We start from the raw sequence: 15305 nt of genomic DNA, 5'->3' as shown, positions 1-15305 counted from the left end.
GGATGAGTTTTTCCTCTAGGGAACGGCGCTGTTGTGGGTATTAAAGCTGCGTGGGGGCTGATTTAAGAGCATGGCATGTCTGCTGGGCATTTTCATTTTCCTCTGAATTTCTTCTCGCAGAGCCACAGTCTTTGCCTCTCTGTCAGATGTGTTTGACCTCCGGGCTCAGTGTGATCTGAACTCCTCCTGCAGGCTTCTAGGAGGCTGCAGACAGCACAGAGGCTTATAGTTTGTGTGTGTGTGTGTGTGTGTGTGTGTGTGTGTGTGTGTGTGTGTGTGTGTGTGTGTGTGTGTGTGTGTGTGTGTGCGTGCGTGCGCTCTCTGGGCTGCAGATACACAGAAACGCGTCTGCAGCTCATCGCAGTTATAGGAGGCAGGAGGAGGGTGGCGCTGGTTAGGATGTGACACACACACACACACACACACACAGAGAGAGAGAGAGAGAGAGAGAGAGAGAGAGAGAGAGAGAGAGAGAGAGAGAGAGAGAGACTCCTCCCTCTGTTAACAACAGTGATGGTGGTGGTGGGGATCTTTGGCTTCATGTTGATTCACTTGGATTCACTTGTTGGTGATTCGATTTTCAACTCTACAGTTAGATATTGATCATTTTTAGCCAAAGTTTATTAGCCATTTACAAACTAACATGCAGAAATTTCACACTGTCCCTTTTTGATATTAAACAAGAACAGACAAGAGCGTTTTTCTTCTCTTACAGAACTTAATCAACAAAAGTACCACTTATTACCGTATAATTCTGTTAGTTCACTCAAATGTTAATTTTTTTTTTTTAAAGACACAGAACGTTTCATATTGACTGAGGCTGAAGTCAGAGGCACTGACTGACTGATTTCTGGTAGCAGATCAATACGGCTGAATGAGCAGAATTTATCATTGATGCACTGATGCAATGAATGAATTGATACACCTCGACTGAAGAGCCACTGAACAAGGCAGCGAAGTCCCAGAGTTTTGGGTTTCATACCGATAAAGTGTCTTTGAACAGAGAGAGAGAGAGAGAGAGAGAGAGAGAGAGAGAGAGACATTGGAGTATAATGAGACGTGTCTATAGATTTGCAGCAGATGGCTGTGTAGAAATCTGTGGTTTAACTGGGCAGCTCCCAGCAGCTAACAGCAGGAGAAGACTGGTTTTACTGCTGTGAGTGTGTGTGTGTGTGTGTGTGTGTGTGTGTGTGTGTGTGTGTGTGTGTGTGTGTTTCAAGATTCAAGATTCAAGATCTTTATTTGTCACATGCATGAATGTACATGTACAGCAGCAGTGAAATGTGGTGGCAACTACTCAGCACTGTGCAAGTAAAACAGATAAATTTAAGATAAAATTAAGATAAAAATAATTTAAAATAAAGATAAGATAGAAAATATATATATACACTCCAATATACAGTATAAATATTAAATATAAACATTAAGTGTAATGTACTGAAAAAAATAGGAAAATGAATGGATGAATGGCATATTTACAGAGGGTTTATGTACACAGTGTGCGTGTCAGTGTGCAAACCTGAAGAAGAGGAGTGTGTGTGTGTGTGTGTGTGTGTGTGATCAGTCGGCCTGCCCTGCATGTTGGGGGCGAAACGGCAAGATAAATGGCGGGGTGTAATGAGATGTGCCTGCATGTAATTGGAGCAGATGGCAGTAAAGTTGTTTTACTCCGTGATCGACGGCGGCGTCGCGGCTGCCTGCTCGGCTCGCTTCGCTTCTCCCAACCTGATCTCACAGAAATCCGTGAAATGAGCACGACCTCTTAACAACGCATTGCGTGCTCCTGGCACATAACCTGTTATAATTACGTCTGGCCACCACAGAAACAGCGTCCACTGAAAGTCAATTAGGATCCGTGTCGTATGGCCACCACGCAAACGCTGTCCACTGAAAGTCAATTTCACGTGGGTGGTAGTTCATAGATCCCGGAAGTGCAAATTTAATCAAAATAAAATAATAAAATAAAAAATAAAAAATCGCCAGTTTTCTAGACTAGACCTACCATATTGACCCGCATAAAAGACGACCCTGATATTAAGATGACCCCTCTTTTTCAAGACCATTTTTTGGAAAATAGGCTACTTTTTATATGGACAAAATCTTGTTTGAATAAAAAAGCCACCGGCCTGCATCAGGCGGGTCGGCCGCGGCACCGGCTGGTACCGCGCCCACCCGGTCAGGTCTGCGGGATCTGACAGGTGAGCGGTCAGTGCCGCGGTCGGCCCGCCTGGTGCTATGGCCGGTAGGAGTAGTATCTAACATGGAAGGGCGCAAGCCAGTAATTTCGCCTAGGGCGGCACATAGGCAGAACCGCCACTGTATAGTTTATAATGTCATCATTTTCATATTTTTCTAGTCCACAAAAATCACATTTTAAGCCATTTTGAAATCAATGAACGAAATTTTATTTTAATCTGAAAAACACCGGCGTTACCAAGGCAACGCGCTTCATGCTACCTGGTGACTCCCGGCTTCTCGGCTTCAAAGACGTCACGCCGTGGGTGGTGGTTCATAGATCCCGGAAGTGCAAATTTAATCGGTATTCTGAAAAAAAGGTCTGATTATTAGCCATAACGTTGTAACCACCCAAGGCAGACTTACCACGAGCTATGAGGATGTGTAACGATGGCATGTGTCCACAAGTCCCGTATAATATCAACTTTATTTTAAGAAAACACGTTTTATTTGCGATATCATATCACGGAGAAGCACTACATTACCCATAATCCTAGTGTTTATCAGCGACGTGTCTGAATCGACAGCTTTCATCAATAAAGTCAATAAAATCTAATAAAGTGCATGAAAGTTGATAATGTGCTGATATGTTACGCCATTGAACACAACCCTTTCAGTCAGCGAAACAGAGCGGGTGGACAAACCGTCGGAACACGTCAAAAATAGCACTAAAGATTTATATAGTCTATATATATATTTTTTTTTTCATAACACATCTTTACTCGTGGTATAAACATAGGCTACATGTTAAGGTTATGCTTTTGCTGTTGAAAAACTACCGTATGTATGGTTTTTAAACCTAAATTCACAATGTTTATCCTAACCCGGAAGAGGGGTACCAGAACTACAATTCGTGCAGAGTTGCAACACACAGAGCTGTCCTGCGCCATAGCTTTTGTAGTTCTAACATGTTATGTCTATTATATGAAGTGGTGATCACTAATTTTGCAATCTTAATCAAAGTTTTTGGGTGTGGGAAGAACGCCTGAATGGTCAGATTTTAATTTTTTTTTTCTTAAGATAGTGAAATCATGTTTTTTCCATGTTTTGACACTAGTCGGTGGCGCCCCCTATTGGTTTGCCATCGGACATGATAGTAGAGGTCAAGAGCTTTCCAAAAATGTTGACCCCATGTCTGTGCCATTTTTTGTTGCTGCACTGTAAGCCTTTAAAAGTGTCTCAGGTGGCCATATTAAGTTAATGGGAAAATCTGAAATATGAAACATTGAGTATTTTATGGGGGAAAAAAGCTTTGAAATGGTCCAAATTGAAAAGTATGACTGTGTATATGACTAACATCAATATTCTAAATAAATTTGGCCATTACATACCCCCTTAAAGAAGTTTGACTGATTTTATCAAGCTTGGCCCTAAAAGAGGTCTGCAGATGTATACCTGAGACAGCCTTGACTTGGAGCATGATGAAAATCAAACTTTGTCACAGAACAACAATGAAGACATCGTTTGAAAGGTCTTGACCTATGGAGTAACATATCTCAGTGTGAGACCAGTGGGCAGTTCCTGCTCCCCACAAGTGCCCTTAGAACCTTGCACCTGAGACACTTTTAAAGGCTTACAGTGCAGCAACAAAAAATGGCACAGACATGGGGTCAACATTTTTGGAAAGCTCTTGACCTCTACTATCATGTCCGATGGCAAACCAATAGGGGGCGCCACCGACTAGTGTCAAAACATGGAAAAAACATGATTTCACTATCTTAAGAAAAAAAAAATTAAAATCTGACCATTCAGGCGTTCTTCCCACACCCAAAAACTTTGATTAAGATTGCAAAATTAGTGATCACCACTTCATATAATAGACATAACATGTTAGAACTACAAAAGCTATGGCGCAGGACAGCTCTGTGTGTTGCAACTCTGCACGAATTGTAGTTCTGGTACCCCTCTTCCGGGTTAGGATAAACATTGTGAATTTAGGTTTAAAAACCATACATACGGTAGTTTTTCAACAGCAAAAGCATAACCTTAACATGTAGCCTATGTTTATACCACGAGTAAAGATGTGTTATGAAAAAAAAAAAAATATATATAGACTATATAAATCTTTAGTGCTATTTTTGACGTGTTCCGACGGTTTGTCCACCCGCTCTGTTTCGCTGACTGAAAGGGTTGTGTTCAATGGCGTAACATATCAGCACATTATCAACTTTCATGCACTTTATTAGATTTTATTGACTTTATTGATGAAAGCTGTCGATTCAGACACGTCGCTGATAAACACTAGGATTATGGGTAATGTAGTGCTTCTCCGTGATATGATATCGCAAATAAAACGTGTTTTCTTAAAATAAAGTTGATATTATACGGGACTTGTGGACACATGCCATCGTTACACATCCTCATAGCTCGTGGTAAGTCTGCCTTGGGTGGTTACAACGTTATGGCTAATAATCAGACCTTTTTTCAGAATACCGATTAAATTTGCACTTCCGGGATCTATGAACCACCACCCACGGCGTGACGTCTTTGAAGCCGAGAAGCCGGGAGTCACCAGGTAGCATGAAGCGCGTTGCCTTGGTAACGCCGGTGTTTTTCAGATTAAAATAAAATTTCGTTCATTGATTTCAAAATGGCTTAAAATGTGATTTTTGTGGACTAGAAAAATATGAAAATGATGACATTATAAACTATACAGTGGCGGTTCTGCCTATGTGCCGCCCTAGGCGAAATTACTGGCTTGCGCCCTTCCATGTTAGATACTACTCCTACCGGCCATAGCACCAGGCGGGCCGACCGCGGCACTGACCGCTCACCTGTCAGATCCCGCAGACCTGACCGGGTGGGCGCGGTACCAGCCGGTGTCGCGGCCGACCCGCCTGATGCAGGCCGGTGGCTTTTTTATTCAAACAAGATTTTGTCCATATAAAAAGTAGCCTATTTTCCAAAAAATGGTCTTGAAAAAGAGGGGTCATCTTAATATCAGGGTCGTCTTTTATGCGGGTCAATATGGTAGGTCTAGTCTAGAAAACTGGCGATTTTTTATTTTTTATTTTATTATTTTATTTTGATTAAATTTGCACTTCCGGGATCTATGAACTACCACCCACGTGAAATTGACTTTCAGTGGACAGCGTTTGCGTGGTGGCCATACGACACGGATCCTAATTGACTTTCAGTGGACGCTGTTTCTGTGGTGGCCAGACGTAATTATAACAGGTTATGTGCCAGGAGCACGCAATGCGTTGTTAAGAGGTCGTGCTCATTTCACGGATTTCTGTGAGATCAGGTTGCTTCTCCTCCTCTGTCACGCTCTCTCCTTCGTTCGCTCGACCTCCTCCTGCCTTTTCCTCTGATTCCTCACCTTTTCCCGGCCCGACGAGCCGCGGGAGCTTTTGCTTCTCCGTCTCCCGCCTGCTTCTCTCTCCCCGCTTTCCCTTTGTGTTTCTGTTTCTCTCTCTCCTCCTCTCTGCCTTTTCCTTTTCTTTTCCTTTTGCTTCGCCGTCTCTCCTCACATCAGCTCGCTCTCTCTTCACGCTCCACCGTGAATCCTGATAATTCACCTCATCATGGAAATGGCATCTGAAGGGCGACGAGCGGCGTGATCGTGTGAAAAGTCTCTCGTCTCTGTCAGGATTGGTTCGTGTGGGAACTGGAGTCTAAAGCTCCTGCTGCAGTCGAATGGAGAGAGAGGGAGAGAGAGAGAGAGAGAGAGAGAGAGGGAGAGAGAGTGCCTCCTCTCTACCTGGACAGATGAAGGGAGGATTGCGGAGATGGCAGAAAAGAAAGGCAGTGTGTAACGAGATGTGGCTGCATGTGATCAGAGAATCTCCGTTGATAAAAACATCTGGGGCTTCACTAACGCATCGGTTCGATTTTAATCTCTCTCTTCGAGCCTCCTCCTCTCTTTCTCTTTCTCTTCTCTCCTGCTGTTTGGGAGTCAGATCTCCCGCTGAGTCTCACTACTGTTCCTGCCTGACTGATCTTTCTGCCTGTTGCTGCTTTCTCTCTCTTCCTATCATTTACTGTCTGTCTCTCCCTGCCTGGACATTTCTCCTGTCCCATCGCCTCCCGTCTCTCTCTCCATGCCTGCTGCTGATCCTCCCTGTTTTCGTTTCCACTCTCTCTTTCTTTCCTCCTGTCTTTTCTCGTCTCTTCATCTCTGTATCTGCTGTCCCTCCTGCTGCTCACTTCTCTCTTTCTCTTTCCTCACACGCTTTTCTCCTTGTCTCTTCTCTCTGCTGCTGTTTGTATTATCTGTATTGACTGATGGGGGTTTCAAGATATTTTCTGCTAAAAATACAAAGATTCGGTGTTTCTTTGAGGAGTTTTGTTCTTGTGAAGGTGCAAAAGCTTCTGAAACAGCATTTAGATCGTCACCGGCTCTGTTTTGTCGTCTGGTCAGCAGTTGAGATCGTGTCCGTCTGTCTCAACTAAATGTGGACAGAATTTGCTTTGGCAGCTTAGAAGTCAAGGCCAAGTCACCCTCTTTCACTCCCATTCATGTTCAAATAATGAAAGTTGCGACATAAAAGAAGTTTCATCTTGTGAATACCTGGCTTGCACTAAAACGGCCATCTTACTCTGTTATAATTTATACTTCACATATTCATCTCAACTCAAATGGATTTCTTTTAACATTCGCAGCATTTTAAAGCAGGTTGACCAGCCTCCTCTATTCATGTGCAGAGAAACTCTAGAATATGCAACTGCATTTAAATTGAGAGTTACACATTTTGAATCATCTCATAAATGTACAAAATGTGCAAAGAAAATATTGTTCCATTGTGGTTTAACAGGATTTTATGGAGCTGCAGACAGGGATGAACCTCCAGCCGCGGACGACACGACCGGCTAATATATGAGGTTAATAAAATGCAGATATTGGTCTGATATATTAATTATATATCAGCTGTATCCTATAGCTTCCATCCCTGGTGTCTCTCACTTTTCTTCAGCAGGATGATTTTACCTGTTTCTTTTCCTGCCTTGTCAAGTCCACCACAGTCTCTCTCTCTCTCTCTCTCTCTGTCTCTCTCTCCCTCCTCTTCATGTCTCTGTTCATCCCGCCCGCCTTGACCCAGCAGCACTCATCATGCACGGACCATAAACCACAGCAGAATAATAAGTTTGCCTGCAGAAGAGGCGAGAGGCGAGCAGCAGGTCTCACACTGAGTTTCACATCTCCTTCCCCCGAGGACACTAAACTATTCATTATGGAGAAGCTACTAAATGACAACAAAGTCCAGATACATATTTTAACAGCCGCAGATGGCGCTCCGATGACTTGTTAGCCCGCGGAGTGAAGCGCTGGAGTTTACATGATTAGATTGTAGGAAGTTAGTGTGTGAAACGGCTTCCTGCAGGGCCGTAAAGTCACTGTGTGTTTAATCGCCTTCCCTTCTGAACAGGAGGAGAGAGCCGCTGCTTCCCACACACACACACACAGCGGACTGAGGGCAGGGAGGCCCAGCGCTCACACACACTGCCAGGTTAGTTCAGGTGTCAGTGTTAAAGGAATAATCCACACAAATACATGATAAATGCTGTTAAAGCGCTCCATTTTTATCGTATGATGCAATTCTGGGTCATGTTTTGGTGTCAGTCCTTCAGGGTCAAACAAGAGCTTCTGTCTAGACTCATCATTTGGCACCAACAGTCACACAGGGAGAAATCATCATAGAGGAGTTTTCAGTTTCTCCATCGACAGCAGCACAGAATACAATGCAGCCGGTGCACACACTGCATTTTGGGTAACTTTCCGTTGCCCGGCGCAGATTCGCGTCTTTACATTGACTTTGTATGAGCGCTGCTGGACCTGAACACACAACATGAGGTGTGCTCAAAATCCCAGACACACCCCAGTGTTCACAAACTGGTTGACTAGCAAACTGCATTCACATCCCCAAACACCCGTCGCTTAAATGCACACGACAAGTTCATTCTGGGAAATCACTAAGTGAAGTAGAGGCAGATGAAGCAGGTTGAGGGAAAGCGGGTTAATCAAAAACTTAGATTACAACAACTGATCACCTCCTGGAAAGTCCTGAACATCAAAGACTGAAGAGTCTAACAGTGTAAAAGCATCAGAGGGGAGATTTTCCCTTGAAGTTTTGTTCCTAACAACCCGGCTTTGACCTCTGAGAGTCGGCTGAAAGATGATTTCTGCTTCCTGTCGGCTGCCCGCAGCTGAAAAGGAAAAGTTTCAGGATGTTTGACTGTAAAGTCTGAGACAGCAGAGAGAACAGAGCTGAGGAAGCAGGTCGACTCCCACACGCTGTCGAGTCCCATAAAATTTAATCTTATAGAACAGGGCTGGGCAACCATGTGCCATGGAGAGCCGAGAGGCTGCAGGTTTTCATTCCAACCAAAAACTCCACCAGCTGATTTCACTGATTACCTCACCTTCAAGCAGAGAGCAGGGACTGATCAGTGAAATCACCTGGTGGACTTTTTGGTTGGAAAGTAAACTTGCAGCCTCTCGGCTCTCCGTGGCACACGGTTGCCCACCCCTGGTAATAGTGGCTAGTATTGAATGAGCTGCGAGATGGGACGTGGCCCCGCCCGGCTCCCCATGTGTCTCCTCGTTAGTATAGTGGTTAGTATCCCCGCCTGTCACGCGGGAGACCGGGGTTCAATTCCCCGATGGGGAGAAGAGCTTCCTTTTCGCATCGGAGGAGGTGAAAATCTCATCCTGAAAACACGCAGGAAGCCATGCCGAAGAAATGAATGTAGACCCACTATTACTGACCTCAGCCTGCAGGGGGCAGCGGTGCTCAAGACATGAATTTGGGGTTTGTAGATAATCAGGAATGGCGCATATTAACTTCTGTAAAAATAAAGACATACATCAGTAAACTAATAAATAAGTGAAGGCGTACATAAACAAGCAAAGAAATAAATAATCAAACACGAGTGAATTAATTAAGAAATGCTGATGGTCTTGTAGATGTGTAAGTGCAAGACCCCCGCTAGCGGTAGGAAGACCTAGCAACGGAAATGGCATCTACTGGCTTGCTGAATTTTTTTCAGAGCTACCGTACCGGAGCCTCCCAGTGGGGGCAACTAAACATTGCCTGTCTGTCCGCTGTCTGCCGGCTCGGTGTGGTTGCCGGCTACGCGACTGGCCAATGCAGCGTGACATCGGGTTGCGTCGCAGCAAAAGTTGATTGCGGCTCCAGTCTTTCGCCCTACGCCGCTGCGCTTTTTCGCTCAGCTGACCCGTGTGTTCCAGCATTGGTGGTTCAGTGGTAGAATTCTCGCCTGCCACGCGGGAGGCCCGGGTTCGATTCCCGGCCAATGCAGCACAGGCTTTTCCTGCAACAGCCAGTGCGCAAACATGGCATTTCAGCTGGCAGGGCGGGCCTTCTCCACCAACCTGAAACAGGCCCAGCTGTGACACCCTGGCTGCGAGCGGGGTCGTTGTCAAAATCGCCTCTGTGGTCTTTCTTCACCAGAGCTGAAACAGCGTTTCTGTGTGTGGCTTTATTTTGTTTTTGTTTGTTTTTTTGCCGATGATGGGGTCCAAAGTTGCCTCCCTCCAGTTGGCTTCAGCATGCATTGGGACGGTTCACAGCTGAGTGTGAAGCGGTCGGGATGAGGATCAACACCTCCAAGTCTGAGGCCATGGCTCTCTGTAGCAATAAGATTCAAGATTCAAGATGCTTTATTGTCAGTTCTGCAGTTATGTGCCAGACATACAGAGAATCGAAAAAAACGTTTCACTCTGACCTTACCCACGGTACAGACAGTCCAAAAGATTAAATATAAAAACAATCAAATAGTGCAAAAAATGCGGTGTGGCAGCTTAAGGCTGATGAGGATGTGGCTCAGCGACCTGCACAACGTTGCTATGAAGACCCTGTCGAGAAAATGACCTCGAGTCCGACTAGGGCCAGTTGAAGGCAAGCTTACAAGTGACAGGCATTCTGTCACAGAGGACTGTCTATATCAATTTTCTCAGAGACACACTTTGGCTGCGTCGCAGGTTTCCGTAGTGTAGTGGTTATCACGTTCGCCTCACGCGAAAGGTCCCCGGTTCGAAACCGGGCGGAAACAACCTTATTTCAGCTTTATAGCAGCAAGAAGGCAGGCAGGGTCCGGAGCCCCCAGCGTGTGCGTCTGAAGACAGAATAAGTAGGATGTGTCGTTGTGCTTCGCAAACACAACACTCAAAGTGGGCCTCTCTGTCCTCGCAGAGAGGAGGGACTAATCAGTGAAATCAGCTGGTGGAGTTTTTGGTTGGAAAGAAAACCTGCAGCCTCTCGGCTCTCTATGGCACATGGTTGCCCATCTCTGGTATAGAAGAAAAATCTCAGCCCAGCAACAACCTGCTGGTGTCCACAATTAATCTGCTGAAGTCAAAGTGAAAAAGTCGGTCAGTTTCTGTTCTCTGTAATGGATGTGATTTAAAATGCAGCCAAATCCAATTCTTAACTTATATCATTGAGTTTGAAAACTACTTGAAAAAGTGCAGCCTACACACTGAGCGGGTAAACCAACAAAAACTCAGCTGTTAATATGCCATTGTGGGACAGAGCTACAGAGACTGAGTCTGACTGCTGCCCACTTTGAGTTTAGCTGATTGGTTAAGCATTAAAATCTGGTGTCAGTCAGTTCAGGAGTGTGATTTTTTTAAAGGAGCTGTGACTTCATCCCTCATCATCATCATCATGTAGGCCTACACTGCTGTAAACAGCGGCAGCCCACATTAGAGAAGCTTATGACTGGAAGGTCTCCAGTTTGAATCCCAACAGAGGAACAAAGTGTTTGGGAAAGAGAACGAGCAACCCTCTCCCTCCTCCCAGCTGCTGCCAGAGTGCCTTTGAGCAAGGCCTTGAACCTTCACATGTTTGATTGGCCTCCAGCTGCAGACACTGGGGGTGACTGGGCAGATCTCAGGTGTGGATGTTTTTGTAGCTGATTGAAAACGAAGCAGGTTGGAGCGGCGACCTGCAGGTGAGCAGCAGCAGTGGTTGTGGTTTGATCGGGGCTCGGTGCTCTCTGTCGTCTGTCCTCGTTCAGATCAGAGCAGAGCAGAGAGACGCTGCTGCTGCTCGCTGAGCCGCTGCTGGCCTGTTGTCTCCTGACGGGCTGCATCTCTGTGTCATCACTGTGTGATTTAGTTTGTTGTTTGCAGTCTTGTTAGTGCTTTTCCTCCATGTTTGCTCTTCAGAAGTCGCCCTGCTTCTCGGAGTGCCTCTGCTCTCGTGTTTCTGTCTTTTAATTCCTTTTTAAAGTCTAATTTCAGTATTTGCCATCACGTCAGCCTCATCTGACAGTTTTCTGTATTTATCGTTGCAGTGATTTGCTCCTGTGTCTCAAGGTTTCTTCGTCTCTTCTTCGTTGGTTGTTGCAGCACAGAGAGGTGTGGGCTGGACCGGCTGTTACTGTCTCTGTGTGTCGGATCAACACACAAACTGAAGAAGTGGAGCCAGATTATTTTGTGAGGAAGAGGATCAGTGGGAGGCTTCATCACAACACAGCTGGCACACACACACACACACACACACACACACACACACACACACTCACACTCGGCTCTCAGCTGGACTCCGAGCAAACTGCCACTGTGGCCCATTTACGCCACATCTACTTTATTGGTTTCACACTTCACACACAAATCTGGACCAGCTGGATATTCCTGCCACTGTACGTGTGTGTGTGTGTGTGTGTGTGTGTTTGTGTATTGCTTTCCTCACTGGAGGTTTAAATTAATTGGATTGACCCTGGGTGTCTTAGTTACACAGGAAAACATGAGGTTGGAGTTTGTGTGAGCGTGTTGGTGTGACGGTGTTTCTGACCCGCTGCTGCTCGCTGAGCCTCGTGGGAAAAGCTCGTCACTCTCCTCCCAGAGTCTACACACTCAATGTGTCAAATTAAAGGAAAAATCCCCTAAATTCATTGGTCCGATACAGCAGTTATTTTTGTGTTGTAATGTATGTATGTATTTATTTATTTTATTTATTTAGTTGTAGTCTCTTTGCCTCAGTCGGCCTTGTCTGCTTCTGGTTCAGCTGGTGATTTCCTACATTTCCCAGAATGCTTTTTGACGGCTCCCACAGACATTGGGCTTTTTACATGATGGTGGAGAGACTGAGAGCAACAGGTGAGAAAACGTGAGACAGACAGATTGTTTGGATAGTAAAAAATCCATCAGTGAGGCTGTAAAAATTCACAAACTACTGATGACAGATCCAGAAACGTGCAGACTGCGGCCGCAATGCATTCTGGTTTGTTGAATTAATGTTTAGACGCCATCACGTTCTGCAGACTTGTAAAGTGGTGTTGTCATTTTGTGGCTTTTCTAGATCCTTCTGTTTTTTGGCCTATAGTAAACCTGAATAGTGTTTCTGGATCCAGTCACTGTGCTTTTCAAATATATTGAGTAATATAGTTCAAAATAACATAACAAGGTTATTACACATTTAAGCATATTAATGAATTCATATATATTTTGCTAATGAGCTTTGTGCAGCTGTTATGTCACGAGGCCAAGAGGATGCGGTCTTTGTTTGCAGAGATGATCTTTGTTGTTTGTCTTGTATTCCAGATTATGTCCCCACTCTAACGATTCCCCCCCTTTTAACACTTCTCTGATCACCATGACACAATACGTGATGCTGGTATTGTGACACAGCCATTATAACTACTCACTATGTTGAAAAGCAGCAGTCAAGGTCAGTAAGTCACAAAGGTCCTGATTGTGCCTGTAGACGTCAGAGGTGAGCTGTGGTTATGTTAAGCTAATGATAGGAAGTATTTATTTATTTTTGCAGCAGATTAAACTGATCAAAATCCATCTGAGTGAATCTGCTGATGAATATGAAAGCGATGATGAAAAGTGACGAGAGTTAATGATAGCACTCGACAAAAACATTTTAGACCTCCTTCAGTTTTGGATCGGATGGAAACAGACCGGAAAAGGATCCAGAATCCCTCATTTGGGCGTAAAGTTTACGTCATCTTTGTGGAAATATCTCGATGTGGTTGGACCAAATTGAAACATTAGACCCAGAAATAGTGGGTATTTTAGTATTTTAGTGTTTCAGATTGGATTTTTCCTTTCAATGCAGTAGAGGTTTATAAAAAACAACAGTGTGTGTGTGCATTGAGAGCTTCACGGTGTATTTTTGCACAGGAGGATTCAGGAAGGATCGATACAGAGAGGAGCGGTGTGGTCACTGTGAACGTGAAGAGATGAGATGATTAGAAATGAAAGTTTAATGTTCCCTGTGGGGGAAGTGGGCCGCTGCAGCAGCAGAGGAGGAGGAGGAGGAGGAGGAGGAGGAGGAGGATATAGAGACGATAAGGCTGAAACAAACGCAGCGTGAAGCACGAAACTAATGGCACTTATTGAAGATAAAGATCCAGCTTATTTGTCAAGCCAACACAGAGCCGCTGTTGGCCTGAAGAACTCCTCACTGTGCTGATGATACTGACAGATTTCACACTGATGGTGGACGGATGAATGAAGAGGAGGGACGGACGGCTAAATGGGAAAGACATTATCACACCTCCACTCGTCTGATTAGATAAGTAAAGGTTATTAACCATCAGTGCACGCTGAAACTTAACAGAGTCGACTGACAGAAAGATTACAGAGCGACTGTAACAGAGAGGACTCACCGGCCCTTTGGAGAGTGGATAAGAAAAAATAAGACGAGATAAAACTTTAATGATTTCTGCAGGAAGTGGGTTGTTATAGCATCACATACAGGATACAGAAATACAGCAAGAGAGGGTTATATAAACATAAGCAACCCACAGTTTCAGTTCTAGCACTGAAGAAATGCATGAATGGAAGTGAATAGTAGCGAAAGTAACAGCCATAAAAAGCGCCAAGACAAAGACAAAATAAATGCAAAATGTGTACAATCTGAAAATACAGCTGAACAAACCTTGGAAATAAAAATAAATGTGAGAAATAAATGAGGAAGAATTTTGAAATGTCCTTTTCCATTTCGATATTATTAACAAGGACAAAAAGGCAAATATATAGATATTAATAAGCTTTCTAAAACTTTTTTTGAATATGCCTTTAAAGTCTAATATACAACAAAGATATTTTCCCTCTGGTGCTTTCTATCCATCTTATGTGTATTTTGGGTGAACTGTTCCTTTAAATCACAGCAGCTATACAGCAGAAGATCACTTGTTGAGTCGACACAAAGCAGGTCAGGGTGGATCGACCCCAGAAGTGTGAGGGATGGACAGATAAACAGGTCGACGCCACACAAGCCAAACACTGAAAAAGGTGAATCAGCTCTGAGCGGCTGGACGGAGAGGAGGGATGGACAGACGAGTGAAGAGCGGTGATGGACAGATTAAAGGAGAGACACACCGCCGCGTCCCTTTAGCACCGATGCTTTAATCTTCTCTCTGGCAGACAGCAGCTGCCGGGAGGAGAAGTATTGACATTACAGGTCCGCTCGCATCCAAATTAAAACCAAACAAGATGAAGATTTTATCGCCTGGAAGGAGCCAGAGGAGCAGCTGCCATTTAAAAGCCATAAGCAAAAGACAAAGACGGAAAGTGCAGCTTCTCCAGCCAATAAGTTGTCCTTCAGCCGTTTAGTCCTCAGAGAGCGCACATACAGTACATCATTCACTTAATAATCTCCCATGCCGGCTTCTCTCCACATTTCATTTGTTTTAGTGCCCTGCGGTGCCAGGGGCAAGGTCTGGCTGCAGCTGTTTATCAGAGGGAAGAGACGCGTGTGTGTGTGTGTGTGTGTGTGTGTATGTAGTCAGAATCAGTCAGCTCAACACTCAAACAGCATGCATACTGCACCGCCTGTTTCAACGCTTGACAAGCACAAATCCCAGATGCTGATTCTGGGAGTTCATCATCCAGTATCACTAAAATATAGATGTCACAGCTCATAACTGCAGCGCCATTTAATAATAATAATAATAAAAAAAAGATCGGCTCTAGTTACACTCAACTTACACATTTCAACAAACCAAATCATGCAAACCTTCAATCAAGATTTCACATCATATCATCAAAATACCATAATTTTTAAATATGTTTTTTGTAGTTGAAACACATAGCTTATAATGTTCTGCCTCTGTGGCTAAAAAAGTTGTAAACATTTATAAACCACAGA

The 15305-nt window shown here is 44.4% G+C and overlaps 3 non-coding genes across 3 annotated transcripts; all 3 read left to right on the top strand.

The window, feature by feature from the left end:
* The first annotated feature begins 8774 nt into the window (after positions 1 to 8774).
* Positions 8775 to 8846, top strand: trnad-guc (transfer RNA aspartic acid (anticodon GUC)). Its single transcript has one exon. It is a non-coding gene; the product is annotated as a tRNA-Asp (tRNA).
* Positions 8847 to 9426: 580 nt separating this feature from the next.
* trnag-gcc (transfer RNA glycine (anticodon GCC)) lies at positions 9427 to 9497 on the top strand. The gene has a single exon. It is a non-coding gene; the product is annotated as a tRNA-Gly (tRNA).
* A 683-nt stretch (positions 9498 to 10180) lies between these two features.
* trnastop-uca (transfer RNA opal suppressor (anticodon UCA)) lies at positions 10181 to 10251 on the top strand. The gene has a single exon. It is a non-coding gene; the product is annotated as a tRNA-Sec (tRNA).
* The last annotated feature ends 5054 nt before the right edge of the window (positions 10252 to 15305 follow it).

The sequence above is a fragment of the Myripristis murdjan genome, chromosome 17 (genome assembly GCF_902150065.1).
Source record: "Myripristis murdjan chromosome 17, fMyrMur1.1, whole genome shotgun sequence".
In the NCBI taxonomy this organism is placed as follows: domain Eukaryota; kingdom Metazoa; phylum Chordata; class Actinopteri; order Holocentriformes; family Holocentridae; genus Myripristis; species Myripristis murdjan.
This window is presented reverse-complemented; position numbering and strand designations above follow the sequence as displayed.